The sequence below is a fragment of the Symphalangus syndactylus genome, chromosome 1, assembly GCF_028878055.3.
Source record: "Symphalangus syndactylus isolate Jambi chromosome 1, NHGRI_mSymSyn1-v2.1_pri, whole genome shotgun sequence".
NCBI classification, from domain to species: domain Eukaryota; kingdom Metazoa; phylum Chordata; class Mammalia; order Primates; family Hylobatidae; genus Symphalangus; species Symphalangus syndactylus.
Window position 1 is genome coordinate 66,900,134 of NC_072423.2, and position 12,450 is coordinate 66,912,583.

The window sequence follows — 12,450 nt, forward strand, 5'->3', positions numbered from 1 at the left end:
TTTGTGGGGGGATGCCCATCAGGGCCTTGAATTTTTATTGTGTCTTAGTTTGAAATTATGCAGAAGATACCAAGACAAGGATTTGAGTGCAAGCTGTTTATTTGGGAGGCGATTCCAGGGAACACTGGTAAGGGACTGAGGAAGGAAGACAGAACAGGGGAGGAAGGCAATCGTGTTGTCAAGCAAGTTACTATGGTGTGATTGTTTCATCCCACGGGGATCTCTGGGCTGCATGGAGAACATGGAGTTACCCTCACAGAGCGGCAGGGAAGCTGAGGCATTTATCCTCATCCAACAGTGGCCCAGAGCTATTTCTGGGGGCAGTACTTCACTTCCAGCTTGCCCTTGCCAAGGTCCAGCAAGAAAAATGCTCTCAGACAAGAAGACACTGGTGTTCCTGGTAAGCAGGCTTCAACATGTAGGTGGAGGTGGGTGCCAGGGGCTATGAGCAGGCATTGAGAGTATTTGTCACACACTCTTTCCTTCCTAGTTATTTGTTTTTCTGGTAGACATTTTTCTCAGTTCTTTGGTATCTGTCTTGCTTCTTTCTTTTCCCATGGCAAAATATTGCAATATTAGTGGTGAAATATACATGACAAAATTTACCATATTAACCATTTTCAGTGTACAGTTCAGTGTCATTAAGTACATTTACGTTGTTGTGCAACCATCACTACCATCCATCTCCAGAATGTTTTCATCTTGCAAAACTGAAACTCTGTACCCGTTAAACAATAACTCCCCCATATCCCCTTCTCTCCAAGGCAGTCACTTTTCTGTTTTCTGTCTCTAAGAGTCTAACTACTCTAGTACTGCATATAAGTGGAATCATATAATATTTGTCTTTTTGTATCTGTCTTATTTCACTTAGCCTATCAACGTTCATCCATATTCTAGGATGTGTCAGAATTTCCTTCCTTTTTAAGGCTGAATACTATTGCATTGTATGCAGATACCACATTTTATTTATCCATTCATCTATTGATAGGCACTTGTGTTGTTTTCACCTTTTGATATTGTAAATAATGCTCCTTTGAACATCGGTGTACAAATATCAGTTCAAGTCTTTGCTTTCAATTCTTTTGGGTATAAACCCAGACTTGGAATCATAGAGTAATTCTATTTTTAACTTTTTGAGGAACTGCTATACTCTTTTCCACAGCATCTATACCATTTTATATTCACACCAGCAATGCACAGGAGTTCCAGTTTCTCCACAACCCTCATCAATAGTTTTGTTTTTTGATAATATGCAAATGGATATGAAGTGTTACTCTGTTTCTTATAACTTACTTTAACCTTAATTTATCTCTGTTCTTTAAACATGTTCCATTCATACCAAAGCATGCCTTAAAATATTTGTGTAAAATTTAGTTGAGCCCAAATGCTGTTTTAGGACAAAATTTACTTATTCTGTCATAAATTGTGACATCATTTTAGAAAATTTGGAAAGTATAAACACGTACAAAACAGATAAAAATTTCACTTATAATTTTATGAATTAAATACAACTGATGGAAAGGATAATTTAATAATTTATTCAACAAATACTTAGATGATGGTGACTTTTAAAGCTTGGGCTCTAAAGTCAGACACTAGTTAAATGCCAACTCAATACATGGCTGACTTTGGGAAAGTTATGTGACCTTTCAAAACCTCAATTTATATACCCATAAAGTAGAATAATAACAATATCTTAAAGTTATGGGGATTAAATATTCATTATGCAATGGCGAGCAAAGATAGACCCAAGGCCTACCTGTGTATAATAGTCTAATGAGGAAAGAGATATTATTAAAGAGATCACTAGATCACTGTAATTAATATATAATCGCAAACTAAGAAAAGTTCTGGGAAAAAATAAAAAAATTATTCTCCGTTTAGTTTAAAAAGGCCTGACCTAGTCAGGCATTTCAGAAGGCTTCCTTAGGAAGTGGTGGTTGGAAGGATCTGAAGATTGAGAAGGAATTACATGAATAAAGAAATTGACATAAGGCTTGTTGTCAGGAGTATTGTAGACAGAACAGTTTTATAATGGAAGAGAGTATAAAATACAGGAAATGGCATTACATTCAATCTTGAGGATTCAGAAAATGATTTATAGAAGAGGAGTATTGAGTTAATTTTTAAGGAGAAGGAAGATTTTGCTATATAGAAATTTGAGGAAGCAGGCGGTGCACTCCAGGCAGAAGGAACACTTCAGAGGCTTTCTTTCCACTCCGTAGAAATCTGCCTATTATTTGTGTAGTGGGAAATGGTAGCAGTGATATGTTAAGATGGAGAAGTAGGCAGACGCCTAACGATGAGACATGTCAGAACCATGCAGAACTTAGACTTTTATCTGTGAGCAATGGGAAACTATTTGAAGGAATCATGGAGGAATAGGACCAGATTTGCATTTTTGAAATATCACTCTGTAGTAAACGTGAAAAATGGATTGGGAGTTGAAGTGAGTTTGGAAGTAGGGAAACCAATAAAGGGAATACGGCAATTATTTTGATAGTCCTTTCAGAAAATGACGAGGACCTGAGGTAGAGTTGCGACTGTGGGGATGAGCAGAAGGGAGAGTTTTGAGAGATTGAGAATTAGAATAAAGCGTTATGACCCATGGGAGGTGGACGATGAGGAAGAGGAATGTAGAATAAGGTAGGCTTTCTGTCTTGGTGACTGGAAAGATTGAAAATATGAAGTAAGCATGGCCTGCTTTTTTCTTTTTGAAAGTACTGGGGAAAATGGAGACAAAGGATTTCAGTTTGGATACGTTGACTATTAGGCGGTTGAAGGTTCTATGCCAATGTGGAGGTAATGAGAATTTTCTGGGCTGGAAATGCAAATCTGAGAGATATCAGTATGTAGATGGCAGTTGAAGCCCATAAGATGTTTTTTCTTGCTCTTCTCCTCTTCTCAATGCGAACATCTTATACATTGTGTTTCAGCTGAAAAGTTACTTTCCCCAGCAGGCTTTCTGTCTGTCATCCCAGAGTAGGTTAGGTGCTCTCCTCACACACTGAGCTGAGCCTTATGGATGCTCAGCACTCTCCTTAAATGTTTGTCTTCCCAGCAGCAACAGTGAGGGCAGGGACTGTCCCTTCTGGGTATCCAATGCCTAGCAGACTGCTTGACACACGGGAGACTAACATATATTAAGTAATACATGATGATTGATTGATTGAAGAAATCAATGAAAAAGATTGTTCAGGGAAAATGAGTGCAGTGAAAGGAAAAACTCAGTGTCAAATTGGGAAGGGGATTAAATAAGATGGTCTTTTAAGTGTCTTTTAAGAGGAAATTTCTGATCTTCATCACTGATGTTTATTGTATTTCCTTTTGACCTTTTTATTGGTATGTAGTTAAAAAAACTCAACATAGTTATTCCAGATTATAAAAAATGTATTATTTCCCACTTAATATTTTAACGAGCATTTTTCTCATTGTTGAAATGCCTGTATTTTTAATTTAGGTTTTCTTTTATTTTTATAGGTTAAGCAGTAACTTTGTAGGCATTTTTTGCTATATAGCAGTGAATTTTATTCATACAGGGATGGTTTCAGAATTGCCATCACCTTGTCCTTACACACGTGCTCCTTCACATGTACAGAGTCATTTAACGATGTGACGTTACATATAAGATTCAGATGTCAACCTTTTGGAGCCCATCATAGGGTGGAAGAGACAGACATGCACACAATTAATTAAAAAAGAATAAAAAGTATTCTAACAGTAGTCTATCCTAAGTATTATGAGTCTAAAGCTAGATGCCTGCCATCAGGATGATATTTTAAAAATTAAAGGCAGGTATGTTCTTTTTTTACATAATATAACATTTATTTTTGAATGGGTAATGATCTTTTTTTAATGCCCTTAACTGTAAGCTTCAGACCATAAGTTTTCTTACTCCTGTGCTTACAAGGAAGGGAAACTGGGGTTTATTAATTAACTGTGATGTGCCTGGTGCTGTACTAAGTGAAATTATTCATATCATTTACTTTTTAAATGTAAGTGTAGGCTCATATATGTTTATTTTCTGTTAATACTTTGGGTTATAAATTAGTACTACATTACTTATTTTGTTGCTTAAATTTTTCTGGCTTTGGCCGTTCAGGGTTCTTTCAGGTTGGCTCCAGAGTCTCCTTAACATGCCCCCATCCTTTTTTCATTTGTTTTTTTTTTTTTTCTATTCAACTTTTATTTTAGATTCATGGTGTACACAGGCAGGTTTGTTATCTGAGTATATTGCATGATGCTGAGGTTTGGGGTACAAATGATCCCATCACCCAGATACTGAGCATGGTACCCAATAGTTAGTTTTCAACTTTTACTCCCATCCCAACTTTCCCTCCAGTCCCCAGTGTCTATTGTTGCCATCTTTATTTCCATGAGTACCCAATGTTTAGCTTCCACTTATAAGTGAGAACATGCGGTATTTGGTTTTCTGTTCCTGCACTAATTCACCTAAGTTAATGGCTCCAGCTGCATCCATATTGCTACAAAGGACATGGTTTCATCCCTTTTTATGGCTGTGTAGTATTTCATGGTGTATGTGTACTACATTTTCTTTATCCAATCTACCACTGATGAAAACCTAGGCTGATTCCATGACTTTGCTATGGTAAATAGCACTGTGATAAACATGTGAGTGCCTGTGTCTTTTTGGTAGAAAAATTTGTTTTCTTTTGGATATATACCCTGTAATGGGATTGCTGGGTTAGATGGTAATTTTGTTTTAATTTCTTTGAGAAATTTCCAAACTGCTTTCCACAGTGGCTGAACTAATTTACATTCCCACCAACAGTGTATAAGCATTCTATTTTCTTTGCAGCCTCACCAGCATTTGTTGTTTTTTGACTTTTTAATCATAGCCATACTGACTGGTGTGAGATAGTATCTCATTATGGTTCTGATTTGTGTTTCTCTGATGATTAGTGATGCTGAGCATTTTATTTATATATTTGTTGTTGTCCACTTGTATGTCTTTTGAGAAGCATCTGTTCATGTCTTTTGCCCATTTTTAATGGGGTTATTTGTTTTCTTATTCAATTGTTAAATTTCCTTTTAGATTCTGGATGTTAGACCTTTGTGAGATGCTTATCATGAATTACGTTGACTAATTGCTTTTCTCCCAACACTTAGCTGAATAGGGTCTCTAAGGCAAAAAGGGAATAAAGAAGTAGCTCAAATGGAACATTGTGGAAGCTGGAGTAGAGGGCATGTCGTGGAGCAAGCATCAGATGGCACTGTTGGCTCTGAAGAGGGATGTGGGGGCCTGGGAATTCCAGCTGCAGAGGCTGGAGGGGAGTGCCAGGAGGAGGGTATCTTGAGGCCAACAGCACCCCTCCTTTGTAACATCCCCTGGTGTCAACTGACAGCATAGTGATTCTTAAAGAAAACTAGGACCTTGAAACGTGACTTGTAGATGTAGAACATCCATATATACTATGTTCGTGTCCAATGAAGCTGTTAATTTTTCCATGCCAGTGTTAAAATGCTATGACTTAGAAAATGACACTTGTAGATAACCTCATACTTTCTTTTTACGAATAATTTTACCCTCTTCCTCTCCTCTCCTCACTAAGTCTTTTCCCAGATCTATTACATGAGATAAAAACAACTGACTTGAGTCCCAATTCTCTTTAAATGCCTTGTGGCAGCAGTAGTGAGAGATAATGAACACCCCTAAACTGTTTCCAGTTAAAGGAAGGAAGAATATGATAGCACTTGAGTTGTGTTCTTCAGTTGTTTTTCATATGTATATCTGATCTTCTCAACCAAGGTAGTGGTTTCTTTCTCTGCCTCTCACTGAGCATGTCACCGGAGTGCTATGTATAGAGTAAGGCCTTAATAAATATGGGTTCATTTGACAGGAGCAGGAGCCAGGGGCTGAGCTGATCTCACAGTATAATGTCAGCTCCTGAATAATTGAGCATGGTTTGTGTGATTAATGTATTTATGTATTCGGCTGGTATTAGCAATATCCTCCCTGCCACCTTCCTGCCTGTGTCTGTCATCTGTCAGCCACGCATTTGTAGAAAGACTCTATAATGGGTGCTTGTTAATAAAACAAGCAGGAGAAGGCATATGCTGAAATAAAGGTGTTAGGGAGTTATTGATTTGAAAATATTTAAACAATTCATGTACATGTTCTGCTTCATAGGTATACATGGAATGTATATATAGACCATCAACAGTTTCTCAGTACCAACAGCTGAGATATAAAAACGGTATCATCATGAGATGGTAAATTGACCAGAAACTATATCAGCCAAGGCTGGCTTTTGTTGCAGTTGTTATGTTTCTTAGGAATGTAACACACAGTTAGTAAAAAAAAGGTCTCCATTCAAGGTCATAAATGATGTCTTATTTAATGGAAATGCATTGTGAAAAGCAATAAGCAATGATTTCCTGTTAACTACAATGATCCCAGCTGGAAAACATCACTAGAAGAAATTATAAGTAACTCTTCTTTAGTTACTAGGAAGAGAGACAAAACATTTTCTTGGATGACTGTTTCTATATTTTTCAATCCCAGGAGGTGGAAGCAGGGGTACAGCCAATTAGGATTATTCAGTTTTTTACATGCACACTAATATAGAAAGAATCTTGTTGGTCAGATCCATTTAGATTTAGCTAGATTATTTACAACAATACCTAACAAGATACTCAAGGCAGCACCTTTTAGCAAAAGGGTTTGTATGAGAATTGCTTGATTCACATGCATTGTGGAGGATAATAAGTAATGTTTATGAAGCAAATATAGTAATCTGTGCTTACACTGTGAGCTTTTTAAACCACATCTAGAAATTTGGCATCTGTCCGCTGGCCAGAAGTAGTTAGTCATCCCTAATGGAGCCCATGTTGTTTTGTTGGTGCAGTTCTCTGGGGTTCTACTTTATCCTGATTTCTGGATCCATTCCACAATGTCTTGATCTATTTCTTCTGAAACGCTGGCTGCTGGACTCTAGAGAATTGTGGTTCTTGTTGCTAGGAAAATTGTCAGGATTCTAATATTCTCACTGTGGGTTTTTTTGGGTCAAGTCCTTACTGCTACAGGCCTTGCTAAACCCACCCTTCTAGGTTTATTGTGGGGACTGTCCTTGCCTTTGCTGGTGTCTTTCTCTACTCCATCCTCAGCTATCTGGAGTGTCTTCTATTCATGCACTTGTGGAATAGAAGGGGTAATATTTAGTTCCTATGTAGAAGAAAATTTTTTTGCAGAGAAAGATTTGCTGGAAATATCATATGGAAGACTAGCTCCTTCAGAAAATATTTCTGACTTAGTCTGAGATCTGGGAACAGGGACTCCTATGTTTCTTTACTTTTGCACATTCATAATCACAGCTATGCCATGCTACTAGGATCAAAGGATCTTTCAGCAATCCTGTCAGTCAAGCTACTTAATGTGTGAGTTAAATTTTCTAATAAGATATATTTTATTCAACCTTGTTCATTCATTCAATTTTAGGGTTACAGTTCTAAAAGCTTCCTCTTTTTGTGACTCCTAGCTCCTTCTGCAATTTCACCATTCAACTCAATATTGGACCAAGATGGACACTTGACTCAAAGGCACTAAATGCATTCACTGGCTAACAGACAGTCAGATTCTCTTTCTGGGGACTTAAGGGATTCAGAAGAATCATTTCATAGTGACCAGTGGCTGTACATATAGCTACAAAGACTTCACGCTAGTGGTTATGTTGGAACTTTGGTGGGCTTATCATTGGTCAGATTCCAACTGCAATAAAATGACCCAAAGAGTCTGGTACTATGATTGGTACAGTAAGTGATTCATTTCTACACCAGAAATAGGGAATAGAAAACAACAATAAATGTCACTGCACACTTGCTACTATTAGAGAATTTGATGTATTATTTACCTGTCTATTTACTGACTTTTCTTCCCTGTGTTAACAGTTGTAAGTCAAAGAGGCTAAAGTTATTTGAGTAAATAACCTGAGTTTTTTAGATGCAAGAATCATGTACTCATTTCTAGAAAAATGACAAAGAAGTCTCAAGGTAGGCTAGTTTTGCAATATGCTTAAATTGAAACTGGACAGCCACCTAGCATTATAAAGGAATTTTGCTAAGCTCATCTATTGCTTGAGAGAAATGAGGTGCAGGACAATGAAAAGGCACTGGGAGTCTTTGAAACAGCAGATCATTTGGAAAAGGAACACCAGGTCAGTTTGGAAGAACGTCTTGGGTAGATCATCACTTTCACTTGATATCTAAATAGTAGTGCTAGCGGTCCTCTTCCTCAGGGCAGAAGGTAAATGCCTGAGGAATGGAAGGCTTCTATTCCCCTAAGAATGTGAAGACTTTATTCCTAGAGGCTCTGAACTTAAGTATGGTTAAATTAAATGGAGACAATAAAACTGAAGCCAAATGGAAGAGTCTCAAAAGGAAGAAATCTATTTTATGGGGGAAAATAATGGCTACCATTTATTGTGTGCCAATATGTGCTGAGAATGGTATTAGGCAACTTTAGATTATTTCTATCTTCACAGTAAATATGCAACATAGGTATTATTATGTCTATTTTACAGACAAAGAAATTAAGGCTTACAGAGATTGTCTCATTATTTGCTAGTAAATGGAATGAAAACCCAGACCTTTTGATTCCAGTGAGAATCTTGAAAGAACCTCACTTTCTTAGGCTCTGGAGGATTTCTTGTACTTTGCAGTAAAATACAGAACAGAAGATAGATCATCTGTACTTTATTTTTGGATAAATGGGAAAGTATGTAACTAGGTCCTTAGATATATCCTAAAACAAACAATAACAAACAAACTAACCAACAAAAATACCATTTCTTGACTAACCTTCCTAATAGCTGATTTCATTATGCTTCAATCAAAAACATTCACTGAGCCAGTCCCCTATTGGAGGAAGTCTATACTATTTAGATTGGCATTCAAAATCCTTGGCCTGAGTGACCTCTGAAATTCTCAATATGATCCTGTCCTGTCCTGTCCTGTCCTGTCCTGTCCTATCCTGTCCTGTCCTGTCCTGTCCTGTCCTGTCCTGTCCTGTCCTATCCTATCCTATCCCACTTTTCTAGATGCTTCGCTGGAAAACCACTGCATTCAGATCTGTTTTTCTGCTTTTTCTCTTTTCTATTTCTTACCACCACCAGCCATCACCACAGCTTTCACTACCATCTTTGTGAAACATTCCTCATTTACTTCATTCTTGCCCAAGCTGGTGTGGCTATTCCGTGGCACAGCCAGTATTTAAATCCAATTTCATCTGATCCTGAAGTCTGTTCTTTCTGCTCTGTTTCAGGAGCTCTGCTTTTATTAAAGGATGCTGTTGAATTTTCTCTTGGATGATAGATACAAGTTTTGGTTTCCTGTTTTTATTTCCAGCACTTTCTACTGTTACATTCTGATATGTTTTCTTCCAAGTGAGGGAAATAGTTTCCACCTACCTTCATGCCTAGCAGGGAGATTTCCTCAGGATTTTTGGATAGAGCTTAGAAGTGAAATTACTCTAAAAATATTAATTTGAGCCATTGGGGTAAGAGTAGTTCTAACGCAGAAGTCATATAAATGAAAGATATTTGCAAGTCTTATAGAAATAAAAATTTCTTACCTGCCTAAGTTAAAGAAAGTTAAGTTTAAGTTATACAAGCACACTAGTGGCTTTAAGTGATATCTTATGTCAAGAACAACTTTCACTGTTTATGAGATTAGATAAGAAGCACTTGGAGTCAGAAAAACTTGTTTACACTCAAGTTTCTACTTATTTGTGTAATCCTGGAACAATTACCTCTGAGCTTCAATTTCCTGATTTTTAAGGTGGGGATAATATAACTAAGTAAGGTTCAAATGAAAATTCATGTGGAGCACATTGCGATTCATAAAACACAATACAAATATAAGGTGGAGTAATTATTATTGCTAGGAGATTTGAGAGAGAATATATGAGTCTATCTGAATGCAACTCACTTGCATAAAAAGTTTGGCTGATTATCATACCCCTAAGGAATTATTACTGTCAGTTTTGTTTGAACAATTACTGTTTGATCAAGGAAAAATTATGAATCAATTTCAATAATACACATTATTATCAGCTTTCCCAAACTAATTTAGAGCACAGAGGTCCCTCAGTGTTCAAAACTCATAACATTCATTGTTTATAACCATGCTTCACAAAATTTGACTACACCTCAAAATCACAGGAAGAAATTAAAAAGGAATCCTGGATTCCATACTTAGATACTGTGGATCCATGTTTTTCTTTTTAACTACCTGATGATCCAATTTACTAACCTGGTTTGGCATATACCACTGGTATATGCAAATCTTTTGATAGCCAGTGATGGTTTATCTTAGACATGGTCATTTTTCATGTTTTAAAAATGTTCTCAGTTACATTGTGAGCTCTGCATCTACATAAAGTGGCTTGCACTGAGTATTATTGCTGATGATGTTTACATAGGGAAAAGTACTGGATTCTTCATAGGCCACAAGTAGTGGTTTGTACATCAATTATTTGAAGAGATAATAGCAAGTTTTTAATTATTCATGACACATACTTAGAAAACTTGGAACTTGAAGAAACTATAGAAATTATCTGGTTCATTGTCTTTTTTTTTTTCCTGGATAAGGAAACTTAGGGCAAGAGAAGTTAAAAGGCTCATCTAAGGTGACCATACTTGTCATCCAGGACTAGAATTCCCAGATCTTGTCTTTTTCCTTGATTCGTGGTAATTGTAGAAGAAATAATAAAAGGGCACAAATAGACAAATCCCTAATCTTAGAAGGACCTCGATCTTCTCTTTTACTAGAATTCTTAATAAGTGGCAAAATGCACAGAGTACTTCAAATTTTTTTCTCTTGAATAGCATATAGTAGATTGCTATGCAAGCATCTTCAAAATTCAATAGTCAAGGAAAAATAATTGGAATCAACAGTGTTCATACCCTCAATTTTTTTGTGTTTTTTTGGTTCTCCCATATATTACTCAGCATGGAAATTACTGCAATATTAATCCCCTCTAGTGTCATTAATGAGACCAATTCCTACTAAAGTGAACAAATTGGGTATTAGATGCATAAGACCACACACAGAAGCAAAAGAAAATCTCAACCTTTCTAAATAGAATAGTTGAGGTTTCATGAATCCATACATAGGAAGAAATTTCTCTTGTATGAATTTTTAAAAATAGACTAGTTATGTTTCAGGACTACTTCTTCTTAAAATGTGAAATTCCTTTTAGCGTAAATGATCTGTTTCTTTGTTATTCTTACTAAACTCTTCATCTTCTAAGGCATGGATCATGTCATTTTTATATTTGACCTTCTAGTACCTACCTCATGGCTGACTGTCAAGAGATCGTCTGTTGAAACAAACTGATGAGGGAAGAAAACAAGAACCTTGAGAGCTGGAGCTAAGCAATATTTTTTTAACTTTAAAACTATTTTTATTTCCAGTAGTATCCTAATGTGTTTTTGTACTAAAATGTATTTAGAAGTTGGTTTGTTTTTTAAAATTAAACTAAATTTGATTTAACTTTTGACAATGAAAGACATAATGATCAAGATATGTCAATTGAAAGATTAGAAATTAGATGATTTGAAAGAGGTTATATTGAAAAACAGTCTGCTAAGATAAAAATAACGAGGGGGCTAAAATTCACTCTTTTAATTATCGCAGGCATTGACCCAAGTGATGAGAATATAACCATGAACAAAAGAGTTCCAGTTCTATGTCCTCTTCAGGGAGAAGATAGAATGTATACACAAACACATACTATCAGGTGGTAACTGTTAGGAGGAAAAAAGTGGAGTGAAGGGATAAATGACAATTAGGGAAGAGGGCCCATTAGGTAGGGTGGCCACAAGAACTTCTCTGAGGAAGTGATATTTAAGTCAGTGAAACTGTGGTCACTCAACATGAGTAATTTTTGGGTTAATATATACAATTAAGTTTACTCATTATGATTTTGATACTATATAATAATAAATACAGTTAAGTTTACTCATTTTTTTAGGTATAGAATAACCAAATATTTTTAAAAGTGGAACATATTTTATTTTAGGTAAAATATTTAGAACATATTTATATTTTAGAGCTCACCTCTTTATTACAAGCCCTCCCATTTTATATGTGAGGTAACTGAAGTCTGCTTTAGACAAAGACTGCTCAAGTCACGTAACTTTTTGTTGACTGCTCACTAGAATCTGGTTCCCCAGTCCTCAGGCCAATGCTTTCTTCACAATATCAAGCTCTGCTCTCTCAGGTTTTGCATTGGAAACCTCTAAAAATCTGCATGATTTTGGCCCAAGAGGATGTAGGGAATAGGGAAGACACAATTTAATTCCTTTATAGAGACAACGAGAAGAAATTATATCATGGACCAATTCTGTGTAGTTAAGCCTCAGCTGTGCTTCCTTAGCACAAATTGGTGGAGCAAGCTCTTTTTCTTACTGGATGTTTTCTCGAGCTGAT